Source organism: Ambystoma mexicanum, chromosome 4q (genome assembly GCF_040938575.1).
Source record: "Ambystoma mexicanum isolate Mex_15411 chromosome 4q, UKY_AmexF1_1, whole genome shotgun sequence".
NCBI classification, from domain to species: Eukaryota; Metazoa; Chordata; class Amphibia; order Caudata; family Ambystomatidae; genus Ambystoma; species Ambystoma mexicanum.
In genome coordinates, this window is record NC_090928.1 from 69,475,465 (window position 1) to 69,492,066 (window position 16,602).

A 16,602-nucleotide genomic window follows, 5' to 3' on the forward strand; every position below is an offset into this window, starting at 1 on the left:
GGACAAATTGAGATTTGCACTAAAACATCGTTGATGAGGTGGTGCTTGTCAAATCAACATTCACTGACATTTGTTCTTTGTCATCATTGTGTGTAGGGCCTCCTGGGACGGCTGGCTTCATGCATCGGCCGCTGTGTACATGGCATACATTGTGTCTGGTCAGCCAGGTGTGGGATGGCCAGCTTGATTTGGTGGTGCATCCATGGGATGTATTTGGTTACAGGCTGTCCTGTCCAGTGGTGCGTCATGTCTGTTGGTGGCAAGTATATAGTGGTGCAGTCAGATGGGCACAGTGCATTTGGTTGTGTGTGGGGCCAGGTGGCCATGTTATGAGATATGTACTCCTCAATGTGTCTGCACATGTGCCATAGTTGCTGAGGGGCTAGTGGCTGTGACACAACTATCAACAGTTGTGCATCAATGGGCTGGGACAAGTTGCATGTTTGCATGGTGGCTATGTTGACTCTGCATGAGAGTCACGTCGGGGGGTGGTCCTGTAGCCACTGGTTGCTGTCATTGTAGCCTGGTGCCTCACATGGATGGTGATTTCATGCTGGGAGTCACATTGCTTGATTGCATGGCAGTGTGGGTGTTCGTGCATGCCTGCAGGGTTGTCCATTTATCAGCGAATGTGTCACTGTGATACTCACCAGATTCAGCTTGGCTGCTGGCTCCTAGCTCTGCTATGCCCACACCCTCGATCCCGACAATGTGCAGTATCCCACTAACAATCTCCTGACCATGTCCTCCCACGGTGTCAGGAGCAAGGGTTCAACTGAGCCACCTCCAGTGGCATCTCCTGGCAGTGGTTAGAGATGAGGGTCCTGATCCTGGCCTTGAGGTCATTCCACCTCTTCTTCATGTCCTCAACCTCACGTTGGACGTACCCTACGGCCACAATCTTGTCCCTGATTTCCGAGCACATGTTGTTTTTGCACTGTTGCCTGGTCTTCCTGTGAGATGCTCCATACAGCTCCTAAGAGTGGGCAACCACTGGCTCTGCCAACACTGTGACCTCCTGCTCCGTGAATTTGGGCTTACGCTGTCACATATTGGGCACCCTGCGTTTTCCCTTTCCCAGGGACATGTTTGGCCTTAACTGGGTGTCTGGATGGCCATCCGATCTCGAGATATTCGATGTATTGTGATTTCCAAAATGCCTACCGTGGTGCTTCCTTTTATAGGGATGACGAATTTCCTCTGGTGGAATTTCTGCCAGAGGAAATTCTGCTGACCGCCATGGCGGTAATGGTAATTCCACCACTGTTAGGCATAATTAGGTAGCACCACGGGTTGTATGGCGGAATTACCATTACCACCATTGACAGGTGCGTGCGCCCGCCAGGTCGTAGTTCAGTGGAAATTCCGCAGCAACACGTGGCAGTAATGCTAATTCTGTTACGGCGGAGTTAATGCCAGTATACCACCATACTCGTAATGAGTCCCTTATACTTGGGCTCAAGCAATTTCATCACAATTTTATTTCTTTTTTCTGATGAATCTCCCCACAGTGAAATGTGCATGTTCAGGGTAAACCTTTTGCTCATTGCTCCTGCATACTTAATGTACACGTCACTTGCAGTGCAATTGAGGACTGTAGTCTCACACCGAGGGGATGTGGCCGAGCTATTTAGGCCAGACTGGTGCTTTTTGGCTGGGGATGGTTGGTATGCATACATTTGCACCATTTACATGGTGGCACGGACTAGCTATTACTTATGGAAACATTATGCCCACTGATTTCCCAGGGGTTTAGATTTGCTGACACAAGCATTTCTGTCGCTTCTGCGTCCTTTGTTGAGTGAGACTGGTCGCTCTACACGTGCACCAGTTACTCACTTTATCTAGTGACGAGCAAGTGGATCTTGCCTGAATGATTGAGTCAGGTCATTAGCCCAAGTACAGTATTTCAACCACAGTTGTTGTGCCCTGCTAGTAGGGTCCTAACCGACATCCGTACAGGGCAGGTTAGTGAGGAAAGGGCGCCTGCTCTCCGGACCCTCCAGATTGGCCTGTGTATAACGGCAGGTAGTGGGCATTAATTTGGTATTATTCCAATGCCTTCTAAATAACACACCAGTATTTGCTTAAATGTGTTCTCTGCGGCAACTGGAACAGATTGGGCCTCATTACAAGTTTGCCAGTCCGGAAACCGGTAAGCTTGCTGGTACCGTTGTTTCCGGACCTGCAAACTACGGGTTCTGTGAGTGGGACCTTTCAGACCTGGCAGGCACAACGGCACCCGCTCGCAGAACTCGACGGATGCACCCACCGGCACCATTCATGAATGGTGGCGGTGCATCCGTCCTCCCCATTCCCATTTGAGTCCAATAGTGCAATAGAACTCAAATGGGAATGGGTACTAATATTTTCCAGCGCCTGGCAATTAATGGGTCTGTCCATTCCCGGGCGCTGTAAAATTCATGACTCTGGCGGCAGCCGTGCTGGTATTTACCTGCATGACCCCATTCCGGTGCCCTTGTTCTTTAGGTCCAACATGTTTATAAAACATTCACAGGGAAAACGAAGGGCGTTGAGAAATGTTCTTAAGCGTGTTTGCTTTGTAGTGGGGCATGCCCGCTAGCGTTCCATGTTGGGTTCACAATGTTCCAGTAAAATATTTGGCAGCTACTAGGATGTACTCGTTTGTTTACAATTCATTTAATACATGAGGAACTAAATGTTTCATTTTAGCACACGTAAAGTCAATCTCTGGTACTCAGCGCAAGCACAAAAATGCAACTCACTTTAAAATGTGTGCGATTTGCAAACCAATTTGCCCAGCTGTTCTCCACACTGGCTATTTCTGCTGATTGGCAGCCATCCCATGTCTTGGTGTTCCTATCTTTGCACGCGGGAGAGATGAAGAAACAATTTCACCCCAAAGAAGCAAAGAAGACCACTCATGGACCCCTGATCACTAAACAGAAACAGTTGTTTGAGGTAAAACTGCTATAACGTACACCCTCTTCTGTAGTACCATTCAACAACTGCTCGTATGCCATCCCCACCCACACATCCATTCATAAAAACAAAAACAGGCCTGTTCAGTCTCAACCCTATGTCACACACACACAGCTTTGCAGGGACACATATTAAGGCAGGGTGTAGTTTCACTCCTCCACAGTCATGTAAAGGCTGCACTTCTATGCCACCCACTTTCCAGTGCAGTTAAACTCTTATAATAGACCGTTGTGCTATTCTGCAGTAGTATTTTTTGTATGCTATTTCATGCCATCTTTTTCCATGCTATGCCATGGTATGTGTTGTTACACTATGCTATGTTATTCTAATATATGGTTATTAAAGTTATGTGTTCCATGATATGGTAAACATGGTATATCAATCTGCAATATACACAAGCACAAGGCATGCTTTTGAACTGATGTGTATGCTCGCAATGCATTCTTCAGTGGCTCTGAACTGGAGCTTAATTCCCACGGGTGGCTATTCGGCTGCACTATAGCATGTGTGTCTTGTTAATGTAATGGCATATTCAACTTTCAACTTTAAAGTCACTGGGATATCCCAGTTCCAGATTCATAGAGGCTCATTAGAAGTTTGGCGGTGCAGGAAAAAATTGGCGGTAATTCTGTTCCCACCACTTTTCCCGCACTGCCAAAAACAGCTGTGGGACTCCATGAAATGGGCAATTACTGGTATTCCCGCCACCTGTAAAATGCCGTAAATTCTGGGATATCAGGTGACTGGAAAGGTAATACAGTTTGGCGGTATCCCCCAAGAATTACAATTAGCAGAATGTGCTGTGGTAGGTCAGAAGAATGAGGCAGACCCGTTTTGGCATTCTTGCAGATGTTTTATTGAAATAAGTAAAAAGGCCTCATTATCCCTAAACTGTGCATTTCCCTTCCTAACAAAGCTAACTAGGGTGCTCGTCGTCTGTTGTGAAATCCAAAGCAAACAGTCTGTCCTCTGTCCAAAACTAAGCTGCACTGACCCTGCCACTAAGACAAAACAACTAAAACCCAGGGGAATTACTCCCTTCTCCTGGATAGGCGTGCCCAGCCTTAATGTATAATTATTAGATTGTTTCTGGCTATCTCTTGTATTAGCTTGTACAGTTCCTTTAGGGGACTTTTCCAAGTCTTTGGTTCCCCTTACTCTTGGCTATGTAAAATTCTCCTCCACAGCGTTCTTGGCTTGGAATTTCTCTTATTATACTTTTCTCAAGTGTCTCTGAAAGTTTCTCTTTCTCTGTTATCTCTGGGACAAGATAACCCCTATTTACGTTGTTCCTGTTCTCTGTATTCCTATGGTTGTTTAGCTCCTCATGAGTAAGATATCCCATATCAGGGTTTCCCTTTTCTGGTTTACTGATTTTCTCTTTGGAGCAAGTATAATAGAACTAACAGTTATTCTTATCTTCTTGGCCACTTTGTGTATTACTGAGACAAGTAAGATGAGTCTGGTAATGATTCTCACTCTCTTAGTTCTCTTTCGTATAACTGGGATGAGTAGGATAAGTTCTGTAATAAGTCTCACTCTCTCTGCTCTTTTTCGATTCACTGGGATGAGTAGGATGAGTCCTGTGATGTGTCTCACTCTCTCGATTCTTTCTTGTATCGGTGGGACAAGTAGGATGAGTCCCATGATGGATTTCACTCTCATGGTTCTTTTTCTTATCACTGGGACGAGTAGAATAAGTCCTGTGATGGGTTTCACTCTGTCACTTTTTTCTCATATCAACGGGATGAGCACGATGCTGGTACTCGTCATAGCTGTGTTCCCTCCAGGGTCTCCCACCATTCCAGTTACCTTTGTTCCCACTTGTTGGCGTCACCCGGACTGCATGCGGGACGGGGACTTCTTCTCATTTGGTCAGGACGGCTTCTGCTTTCCCTGCAGCTCTCTCTGCTTCTTGTCTGCAGATTTGCGGGGCCAGCTTTACAGCAGTCTCGGAATCGTTGCCAGACTGTACAGTTCACCTCTCATGAGTTACGTCAGCACTCCCTACTGGCTCTCTCTCTTGAGGTTTAATTTGACTGTTCTCTTCTGCTTTCAGAGCTCTTGGTGCTTCTAGCACACACGACAGCTGGTTGCTTCCTCCCTACCGAGGATCTCCTTGTCTCTATCAGCTTCTTCCACGATACTGCTGATTTGAAATTAGCGGGTTTCACCTCTCTCTGACAGTGGTCCTTCTTCCCTTTTTATGATACATTGCTGGGTCCTCCACAGAAGAGGATCATAGTCTTATTTCTGTTCCAGTTGAGCACTCTTCTTTACTTGCTCATTTCTCCTCGTCACAATATTGCTGTTTCTAACCACTGAGAGATCAGTAATACTCGCTCACTCTTCTTCTTAGTGGTAGTTTTACCAGATATTTCTTCAGGTGGAATCTTGGATGTTGTCACAATAGCAAAAAGTGGCCTGGTCTGTTGGGTCTTTCTGAAGCCCTGATGTTATTGTAGGTCCCTGAGAGAGGGCTTTAGAGAGTTCCTCTGCAGCACAGAAGTCCTTGTCCCCAATAGGTCAGTCTCTCCCTGTGAGGTCCCGGTTGCTGCCACCTCTGGGGGGAATATTGCATAGCGGTTTAACCTTCCAAGCCTCACAAGGAAAGCTCCCCTCCCCGGGGGAGAAGTGATGATTCGTCCCATTGCCCAGATGGGCTATCATATTCAAGATATCGTCAAAATGTCTAGATATATCCACAAATACAGAGGCAATCTCAACACAAATCAGAAATAATCAGAAATAAAAGCCCTTAATTGAAGATAGTGGTGCCAAAGGACCAATATGTTGCAGATTTCACTCTGTGTAAGAACAGAAGCTTTCACAGAACTTAGAAATGCTCACTGTCTCACACAATACATAGGTTCCAGCACAATGACATCTTCCAGAATACACCCTGCTTCACTCAGCACACGTTAGAGTGTTTAGTCATATATGCATAAAACGATTGTTATGCATTTATGACTATAGTCTAACCTTCACAAAAGTGCCAGTAAAATGTATGTTTGCTTTCTGGCGAACTAAATGTATGTGCTAAATGTATACTATTGCTACCTGTAATGAATAGTCTATGAAAATAATTTCTTTGTATGCATACATTCCTTGACCAACAACCAAGAGAATGTGATACCCACTGCTAAGTACACCATGTGTTTTAGAACAAGAAAAAAATATTTGGCTTTGAAGACTACAGAAATACAGCAAGTCAACATACCACAGTATTGTTACTGTGGTCCTGTTGTTCTGGCTTTTGGTTGTAAGTAGAAAGGGAGCTTGAGAAGCATGTGGAGGGGAGGCATTACAAAAGGGGTATTACCCTAAAGAAAATCCCATATGGTCACGGGTTATCCTCCGTGCAATGTACCAAAATTAATTACAGCAGCTATTTCCCCCAAAGACCCCAAAAGAAGGGCAGGGGAGATGATACCCACATGCAAAAGAGGAATTGGATTGTACCAGGCCAAGGTAGGCCATGGTGGGCCGCAACAAAAAAGCCCAAAAACAGTTTTGAAAGGAGGCTGGAGCCAGAGGCAAAAGAGATGGGCAGTTGGGAAGGATTGGCTTCTGGAAGGGGGGGAATAGCCAGAGTTTTTTATTGTAATTTAATAAAATGCTGCATGAAATTCTGTCTCTGAAAGGAAGGCCTGCTAAACAGGCCCCCATTTTACAAGTACTCCATGCCAAAAGTATAGTGCACATGCACCTTTGTTGTAACCAGTCTCCTCACACCTACATCCCTACCTCAGTTGTGGCACAGAGTGGGTTCAAAGGTCACATGTGCAACCCTGATAGCTTCTGGAACACTCATTGCCTGCAGGCAGATGTAGTATATTAACTGTCGGCACCTGTGATTTAAATTCAAATGATTGCAGAATTTAGACGGTCCGGTGGCATGTAAATTTGTGAATATAAGGCATGCCTGGTTTGTCACAGTGATTGCTAGACTAACACAATTATAAAGACAACACAATCTGGTATTGCACTAGTGTCAGCTCTGTGAACAGGGCCTAACTATGACAGAACTGATGTATGTTGACCCCTAGTCAGATTGCCTCCACAGTTGCCATGTGAAACAAAAGTCAGTATGCCACCCCTTTGGTTCTCTAGCATGAATGGTAACACCGTCCCACTCAGAGCCCCAAGTAGGTCCCCTGGGAACCAGGATTTAAAGTCAGGCATTGACATTACAAAAGCCTCACTCACATCAGGTTTCAGACCACTGGAGTCACTTTAAAGTCAGGATTCATGGGAAGGGGTCATGATCAGGGCTCTTGGAGGACAACAGAACATATTCCCGGCTTCACCATACAAAATAGGTAAAACGTCTGTGGAGTGGGAAAGGGTGGAAAGGCAAGACGGCCCAAAGGCATTCTTACTGGTACTGTAATGGAAAAGGAACACAATAATGAATACAGAATGATCCAAGTAAGGACAGAAAACCATCCAACAACCTCAGTATAAAACTCATTAGCTGGGTACTCAAGGAACCAGAAGTAGGGGCACCAAGGCCAGAGAAACTGTTAACCCAAGCACAAGGGGAAAAAAGAAAAAAAAATCAAAGGACCTAACACAACATCATGAGGACCATACTAACACAGAATAGGGGAGCCAACACACAAGGAAGTGAATCCCCAAAGCAAGGGCCCAGAGAGCTTGAGGAGCAAGGAGTCAGAGCGAAGGCAAAGATCCTCAGGAAACAAAAATCAAAGCTTGAAGAAGTCAAACTCCACAAGACAAAGCCAAGAGTCCAGAAACACAATAGAAAGTCCAAGCTTTAGAAACCTAATCAGAAAACCAGAGGCAAAACTAAAACATCAAAGGTAGTTCAGCTCCAGAGTAATCCACAAGACAATCCAGGAATCGCAAGAATAAATATCAGGCAAAACAGAATCCAAATGGAAAAAGGCAGGCAGGTAAAAGGGTTCGACGAGAAGATCCATGTGTCAAAACAAAGTGAGGCAGGCAAAGGTAGTCTCAGAAGCAGGAATCCAGAGTCCGAAAAACAAGTACAGGTAAATGCTGGCAGAACGCAGTTCAGCTCTGAAGAGTGCTGAGAAGCGCTGTGGTGTTACAAAGATAGAGATTTATTTCCGTCTCCCTCATCGGGTAGAGTGCTGTGTGCCTGCGTCGCTACCAGCATATCACCTGGCAAGGTTTGCTTCTCTTCAGGCGGCAGTCACAGGCCCACCAGGGCAGTCTCCATGGCCCCAGTGGCACTGTGACATGCCTCCCTGCAAGGCCCATGTTCCACACGGGTGATAAGGATGGTGAGGATGTAAACTAGCCACCAAGTGGGGAGCTTGTACATGGTGAGCAGGTTCCAAAGTCCGGTCCTTCTGACCATTACTCTTCCAGTCAATGAGGTATTGAAGGACGCCCCTCACCACTCTAGAATTCAGGATGTCGTTAACCTTGTATTCATCTCACTTCTGTGCCAAATTCAGAGGCGATTTAGGAGTGAGGCGTGTTATGGGAGTAAAGGGTTTTTTGAAGGCATAAGTGGAATGTTGGATGAACCCGCCATGTAGGGGAGCCATACTTTGACCAAGGTTAATAATACGGGTAGTACAGTAAGGGTCCACATATTTCAGCATGAATTTCCTGCAACCCAGAAGGGTAAGTGTTTGGTGGCTAGCCACACTTTATCCCCAAAAGCATATGGATAAGCGTATTATCGGTCTCGATTAGCATGGTGTAGAGTGCTTTCTTGGGCTATGTGAAGGTGGTCTTTGACAGATGCCTGTACTTGTAACAAGCGCCGTATGTAATGGTTAGCTGCTGGGGCCTGGGAGGATGGGTATATTGTTCAAGTTATAGTTTGAGCATGTTGGCCCCACAGGGCATAGAATTCTGAACAACCCTTAGCTGTATGTATGGTGTTGTTGGAGTGAACCCAGAAAAACCCAAAAGGGAACCCAAGTTTCTTGATACTGGAGGCACATGCACCGCTAATAGTGGTCACAGCTAATAGCGGTCACCATAAATAAGCTGAACCGGAAGTAGCGTCATCTCAGAGGAACGGGAAGGAGCACAGTGGCCATCTTTAAAAACACAAACCATTGCCATGCTCAGCACACAGGACCTGTGGGACTCTGCTGTTTGTCAGAATACCTTCTCCAAACACACCACAATGCCCAAGGCCCTTAAGAAGGGAGCTTCCCGCCAGCGCAAGGAGAGATTCGACGAGGATGAGTTGGATATGCTAGCCGGGACACTGCAGGATCATGCTGGGATTGTCTTTGCCAACAGCATGAAGAGGGAGTCCATCTTAAAAAAAGGAGATCTGGGCACTTGTGGCACAGAAAGTTAGTGCTGTTGGAAACACCCCGCACCACCAAAGACTGCCATAAGTGCTGGGACGACTTGCGACTCAGAGTAAGAAATATACTCTCCGTCAACAGGAGCCAGGCAATGGCAACAGGAGGAGGTCCCAGCTCACCCATCAAGCTGACCCCATGGGAGGACATCTGCGCCAGCATGATCGGAATGGAGGGGATAGAAGGTGTCGGCGAGATGGAGTGTGGCGCCACAACATCAGCCGATGGAGGTGAGTGTCCTAAGAAAACACTGTAATGCTGAGTCTGATGAAAGTCAACCAATATGTCAGTCCAAAGAGTCAAGCCATGGTCCAACACACACACACTCCCAGCAAAGTAGGCGGACGCATCACGGACACATGCAGATGCCTGCAGCAAGGCAATGCTGTAGCTGACACATACCACACAAAGATGTAAATGCCATAAGTCACACAGCATGCAGGCACCAACAAATAAACATGTCAGATAGCATAGCTCTTGGCCAACATGAGTGACCCCGACGTATGCCTGCATAACTCAAATGCCTATTACCCTCAATTGCGTGGATGATCAATTGTCCAAATGTATGTATGATGCCTATCAAAACATCACTCATGCCGTCCCTCTCTTCGGCCCCCACAGGCTCTGACCATGACAGCGATGGGCAGGACGCAACCCCCGCAAAGACCACACCCCGGAAGAGTGTTACGCTCACCTGGACCCCACAGGGGTGTCGATCGGACCCGGACAGCTGCGGTCTCCTTCAACGTGATGCGTAGTGCAGAGATGACTGTCTGGACTGGCCCGCCTAGTCTTGTCTGCTGGACCCGAAGAAGTATTTTCCTGCAAGTGGAGACAGGGATTAACCACCTGTGGGTTTTAGTGATGGCGTCCCAACTGTTCTCACTCTCCCCCACTAATCACATCCGATATCCCCTTAGTAACCTCACCTTATGTTCGTAAAAGATGAGCTCTCCATCCTGCGCGTTTTGCAGGGGCGCGTAGATACCAGTTACTTCACTGGTTTGAAGGCGTTGGGAGAGTTCCGGTAAGTATTGACTCTGAAGTCCCTGGCGGGATTGGTAAGTATCAAGTTCAAAGAGTTCAATGTGCCCGATGTTCACTCTTTTCCCCTTCCTTCCTTAAATTGCAACTGAGTTCGTGAGAAGAAGGTCTCGTAGCTGCTGCTGGCGTTCAGGTAAGAGTCTGTGTTACCCAACGCTGTCCGGTAACTATTGCATGCGTTAACGTGTTGTTTTTCTCCTTCTTTACAGATGCGGCATATGAAAATGTGGAGAGTTATGGAATAATACCACCGGTGGTAAATCAGGTAAGTCTCTGGTGGTAAGAGGTTATATTTGTTGATTCCCTTGGCTCACCTTGTTTTTTCTTGTGCCCCTAGGTGCAGGATTACGGTGAAGAAATGATGGAGACAGTGCCGGATCGAAAGATGCTGTGAGAACTGGTGAGTATGGCGCCGTGCTGGAGCTGGCGAAGCAACGTGTGCAGGACTGATGTACTTTCCAGGTCCAGAGATGAAATGGTTCCGGAATTAGGTGAGGAATTTGAAATAAGTTTGTTTTCTAACCTTGTCCTTTTCTTCTTCTTTATTCTAGGAGCTCCGGATTCGAGGCGGGCGTGGCAGAAGACTGGATGCTGGCTGTAGGCACGCGGGCGTGGCAGAAGACTGGATGCTGGCTGCAGGCACGGTGAGCGTCACGCTGCTGGATGCAGAATAACGTGAAGCATGTGCTGCTGTTCGGGTGTGGTTTAAATAGCCTCCAAAGTAGTTCCAGGTAAGAAGTTCCCTAGAGCCACGCCCGAGTAAAAAATAGTCCCTGTAACAAAATAGTCCCATCCTGGCCTCATGTAGGCTTGGACTCTTTTGCAGCATGGTCTGCATCAGGTAAGTAAAGTCTATGAGCCTGGCGCCTATGGCGCCAGGACTGATTTCTATGATGAGCCTGGCGCCTAAGGCGCCATGACTGAACCCAGACAGCCCCTAGTCGGGGCTGCTGAGGTTTAAACAAATGTCTGGATGCCTGCTCCCGGAACTGAGGGCCTTGGTCCTGATGCCCGGGGGTAGGCATCATGACAAAGAGGCCCCGGGATGATGCCAACCGCCCTTTGACCTCGAAGGGACAACCCAGGGGCCGCCGTGCACCACCAGGCAAGACACGCCAGGTTGCCAGTACGCCGGTGCCACCAAGGGCCGTAGAGGCCGAAGCACCAACACACATTGGCCAGCCTGGGGAATTAGGCGAGGCACCACACTCTGAGGAGTCAAGTTTGGCTGGGGAGGTGGCAGTCACAGCACCCCAGGCTGTGGAGGACCCACAGGATGAGGTATGGGTGCCCGTTGAGGACAATGCATCAGAAGTGCTCTGCATGCCCAGTCCAGCGGCATCCCCCCAAATATCATCCCTTGAAACTGACCACGCCACCACCCCGGAGCAGTCTGGGCAGGAGCAAATGAAAGGGCACTTCAGTCCCATATTGCCAAGTATTGAGGCTGAGCAGGCTGGGCAGGACAGCCAGGAACCATCAACCTCCACAGGTGCACCCGCAGGGCTACAGCGGTCAGAACAGCTGACTGCCCTTGTGCAGCAGTTTGTTGAGGACAACTCACTGGCTAGGCAGGAGTGGCGGGAGAACATCGCCTCTCTAGGCAGGTGCATCTATGATAACACCACCTCCATTGCCAAAATATTTGCCGAAAAAACTACCCGCCTCTGCGAGGAGGTCTCCGCCCTCCGCCAGGTACTAGGCCGCAATGGAAGATGCCATGGAGGCAGGGCGTCCGACTACCCAATTCGAGCAGGCGGCCACACCGTCATCGTCTAGCTCGACCCAGACGAACCCGCTCCGCAGGTCAGCACGCACTCTGTGCCGGCCAGACATGCCGCCACCTGGTCCAGGGAGTGCAAATTGATAGTATGGGCAGCCTTATGTAGGCATTGGAGATTTGATGGGACATGTGTGGCGGAGTTGTGGGGGGAAGCAGAAGGGGGAGGGTGTGTGGGGGAGTTGTGAGGGGAGGGGGTGATTGTGTGTGGGAGAGTTGTGGGGGGGTGAGGGTGGTGGAGGGTTTTTGCACTATCGTTATCATTGTTATATTTAATAAACCTGTTGTGTCAAAAGCAAGACCTGAGTGGACATTCATCATTGTGCATGTGTCATTTATTCATATACAGTGCATAGTGTGCATGTACCCACACACCCAGTGGCCTCTGTCAGCGTATCATGTCACCCTCTGCATGTCTGTCAGTAATATTGTGCAATCACTGACTGATGCACATCCCTCCTGTGCATCGGCACCGCAATGATGTGCAGCCACTTCTTCTTCATCCCCTTCATCATCACCAGGTGGTAGCAGTTCAATGTCAGGGGTCAGGGGCACGTTGCGTCAGATAAACATGTTGTGCAGCATAACACATGCCATGATGGTCTTGGCCACCTTCTCATGCATGTAGAGGAGTGCCCCACCTGACGGCCTAAGGCAGCAAAACCATGCTTTCAACAGGCCAAATGTCTGGTCAATGAACACATGGGTAAGGGTGTGGGATCGATTGTAGACCTCCTCATGCCTGTTCTGTGTGGTTCAGACATGGGTGTTGAGCCACGGCATCAAGGGATAGCCACTGTCACCTGCATGGGAGGCATTAAAAGCTATATGTCAGTCGATTGATGATGGACAGATGTACTAGTCACACATTTTGGCAGATTATCGTTGGTCACATGCACATGTCCCTGGTTGTATGGACCCTTTCTAGGCCCTCAATGTGTCCTGTGCCATGGAATAATGGTGTGGGTTGCATCTTCAAGCATCTTCAAGATGATACACGGTGTGCTCTGCCGTATTGTAGCTCATGCATTGTGTACGCATACAGCTGTGTTTGTGTAAATTTAGTGATGTGTTGTGTTCTGCAGGATGTTCTGATGGGGAGCGTTGGCAGTAGGCTATGCAATGTTAGGCATTCTGCGCTCATTTTTCCCATGGTGACATGCAGCATTCCTGTGGTTGATCCAGGATATCGGGCACAACAATGTGTGATGATCTTGCTTGCGTCGCCTTCCATCTGCACCTGTTTATAGTGGTATAGTTTGCGATTGCGGTAAACCACCTCCATGGCATGGAGGCCACCTTTTGTTTGAAGAATCTCCTGGGGAGTCTGTGGTAGGGATATGTATTCCGTTGTGTGCTTGAGGAGGGCATCCAGCACTTGCTTCAGGATGCAAGTGAATGAGGGTGGTGATACTCCATGCATGTACCACACTGTGTGCTGGTAGGCGGCTGTGGAAAGGAAGTGGAGCACCGAAACTACCTTCAGTAGAGGGGGGATGGCGGTGCGTATTTCAATGAGGCTGACAATCGTGTATCATGTCCACAATGGTGTTGATGGTGTCCCGGTCCAGACGGTACAGGGTGTGGTTGTGCTGCGGGGTTGGGTTGGAGGGACTGGCTCTGATATTTGGGATTGGGGGCTGCATGTGTGGTTACGCTGGCTGCACTGGTGGGGCATGCTGGGCCTGTCTCACCCTCCTTCTCCTGCTGTGTCTCCTCTGTGGTGTCTGCTGTTGGTGTTGTTGCTGGTGTTGTAATGCATGCATGTCCTCCAGCTGAAGTGTTGATGCTACTATTGGATTGATCTTGGCGTGGAAAGGGGTGTGGTGTGTGGGTGTGCTCCTTTTGGTCATGCCCAGACTCCATTGCCGCTACCTGTGCTTATGGTGTGCACCTGTGGCAATTGGGAACACTGCACATAGCATTTTACGGTTGGTCAAAGATGCCGGTATTTACGGCAGGCAGGAAACCACTTTTAATGCCTTCATGATGCCGGTATTTGCATGTCCGCTTCACTTGTGATCTCCTCCAGTTTACGGCATGCCGTTATTGCCGGTATGATGGCCCGCGTGCCCGCGCCCATGCCACTATTAGAGGCACCGTAATTTACAATGCTGCTAATAGCGGTTTGGCTGGTCGGAATAGCCCGTAGCCCGTAGTGGTAAGCGATGCCGGTAATTCTTTACCGGCATCGTTTATCCCTTAACTCCAACCTCGGAATGACCCCCAAAGTCAGACTCTGGAAGAAGTCCAAGAGTCAGAAACAAAATCAGATGACCAGAGACAAAACCAAAACTGAACCACAGTTCAGTGCCAAAGTAATCCACAAAGCAAGCAAAAAACAGCATTTAAAACAGAATCCAAATTGGAAAAGGCAGAACCGTAACAGGGTTCTACGAGAGGATCCAGGCATCAAAACCAAGTCAGCAGTTAAAGGCAGTCCCAGAAGCCGGAATCCACGGTCAGAAACATGAGTACAAGTAAACCCTGGCAGAATGCAGCTCATCTCCAAAGATTGTCAAGAAACACTGTGGTGTTACAGAGATGGAGATTTCTGCCTCCGTCATCACGTAACGTGCCATGCTCCTATGCTGCAGGGCCGCCTCTGGGTCACCTGGAAAATGTTGTTTCCATGGCGGTGTCTGTCACAGAGCCACAAGGGCAGTCTCCACAGCCACATCGGCACCGTGACAGAAGGAGGTGGAGTTAGAGTAGCCAGAGAGGAAACGTAGGCCTGGAGAAGCGCCGCACCACCTTGATTTCTGCTAGGGATTCCTTCCATTTTCCTGTCCCCTCCATTTACCGTGGGCAAGGTATTCTAGGTGTGATGCAATAAGGTGGTGGGCACATATTACAACAACCTGGATTGGACCTCTTGTAGAAGACTTGCTTTTGACCAATCCCCTGTGACATGTTGCCTTTAAAAGGAGAAGTGCACCTATTCATTCTTTATTAATATTTGGAACATCAAGAGAAGCAGGATACACTTTTGGACCTCTGTTGAGAGTGCCGTCCCTTCTAAAGTCCCCTACCATAGAGGTGAAGACAGAAGGCATTCAATGCAGAGGGGAGCTCTGTCCTCTAATGTTAAAAGGCAATTATATAGTGCCTCCTTAGTATTTATATTGGCCTAAGCCTATCCGCGCTACACGGAAAACCGCATTGCAAAAGTTCAGATTTTTGGGTTAACTTCGCCGCCATTTTAAGATTCATCTGCCATTTTGATTTCCACTTGTGTGTTCTACGTTCTAAAATGGTGGACTATGTTTTCGACTTGCAGCCAAGCCTTCCGACCTTTGAGTTCTGTTAATGTTTAGGTTGTCTGAGAGCCGACTGTTTAAACTGAGCAAAGAGACCTTGTGCTTCATATGAACTGTCATCTAAGTGTTGTCTGCGCTCACAAGCCTCATCCTTGTATAAACATTGGGACAATGAAGAACAAACCTCGAGCGAATGCTTTAGCTGAACTACATTGTGAAGAGACTTGAAACAAGGCTTACCGCGGGATCCGAGAACATACATCACTATTGTGTCTTCATGGAAATTCAAACCTATGTAATCCTTCACATAATATTGTAAAATCTGTATGTGAACTAGGCACGAACTCTAGACCACAAATTATTAGCACGAAGAGAGACTGGACAATATTGTATGAAATGTATAAATACGCTACTGTTTAGATGTTCAGCACTCTCTCACCTATCTTTTTCGGCTGGTACACACTGCGAGGTGTTGGGAGCCAGATAGCAATCTGTTTTGCTTTGTAAACTGTACAGTAATAAAAGATCTGTGAATCTTTTTAGCCCATGATTGGTGTATTTCCTTTGTGGTACTCAGCCTCGATATTTCTTTGTTCTTTCAGATGGCGCCCGAATAATGACCCTCAAGATTGATGCCACCTCGTTGAAGAATAGATGCGGCTATCGGTCTGGGATCGGACGGTGAGAAAGGGGGGCCCCTTTTGGATGAGACAGGACACCTCAACAGTACTGCACAATCCGATCCCTGGACGGAGAGCACGCGGTCCAGGACGGCATCTTGATGGTCCATATATCGAAGCGGGCAGTTTTGCCGAAATCAACAACCACAAGGGTCCTTTGTAATCCGATCGGACCTCCCTTTGTCCTTTGAATCAGGTGAGTCATGCCCCGATTCCTAAGTATCCTGATATTTGGTTGTAGATTTGTACTCGCAAGCACAAACGACACCATGTAGCACCAGTAATCTGACATGCCTGGGAAATTGTCTGCCTGTTTCAGGGGATTATTCCACAGACACTGACAATCTTTGGAATTTGGCCGACCGGCACCACAGGAGGTGTCGCTGGCATGTATTATGTACTGTAAGTACGGCATTGGTAGTATAGTATTCAACAATATTTTGCACAGACAAACTAGACATGCTTCCGAACTTCAGTGGCCAGTCAATGGTAGTTTTGAGATTGCCCAAATAGAGTATTTAGAATCCATATTGTTAAAGAAAAAAGCTAGA

General features: G+C 47.7%; 1 protein-coding gene across 1 annotated transcript in view; it reads right to left on the reverse strand.

The window, feature by feature from the left end:
• The window catches only part of C4QH6orf58 (chromosome 4q C6orf58 homolog), a 369,601-nt gene that overhangs the window by 310,811 nt on the left and 42,188 nt on the right, over positions 1-16,602 (reverse strand). The gene's annotated exons all lie outside the window — the stretch shown is intronic.